The following is a 753-nucleotide window of genomic DNA, read 5'->3' as shown; positions in this document are numbered from 1 at the left end:
GGGCTTTTTTTTTTTTTTTTTGAAAAGAATGATCTCAAGTTTATTTTTAGAAGTGTGAAATAGCTATCTTTCATCAATGTGCAGATTAATCACAATGTGAATGATCAAATTCTCCTTAATTTCCCCCAAGTCCTTTGCTGCTATCCACTGTGATTTTTATGCATTGAAAGCACATTTCATGTGTATTCAACCATAAGTAAAAGTCAAATGAAACTTGTTGAATGGATTTTTTTTTTCTTTAAAATAACCTGTTTGAAAAAGATGATCATGGATAAAAACATATAGGTATTCTAAACTAAAGAATTTACATCTATGCTAACAATGATTTCCTAGTATCTCAATTATAAATTTCTACAGAGATATGCCCTAATATAAAATTTAAAGAGTTGTGGTATAAGAACATGGTTATGCAGCATATCTTTCAAAACAAAGAAACCACAAAACCAACAAAAATAACTACAACAACAACAACAAAAGTAAAACAAAAACACCTTTCTCTTAAGCCTTGTATTGTCTGTACACTACTTTGTGTTTGAGAAGGTTGGTTCAGCTTTCTTATTGTCTCAGTATTTTGTCCTTCTAAAAATGGCCTTTAAAAGAGAAGTCTGTGAGAGTCAGTGCTTTTCACCTGTTAGAAAATTGCAGTATCATTGCAACTGCAGGATCATGTCAAATATTACCTTTTTAAAATGCCATCAGTTAAATAAATGAACACCTGCCAGGTATTCTCTTTGTCATTTTCCCTCCTGCCTC

The sequence above is a fragment of the Netta rufina genome (genome assembly GCF_964035555.1).
Source record: "Netta rufina genome assembly, chromosome: 2".
NCBI lineage: Eukaryota > Metazoa > Chordata > Aves > Anseriformes > Anatidae > Netta > Netta rufina.
This window is presented reverse-complemented; position numbering follows the sequence as displayed.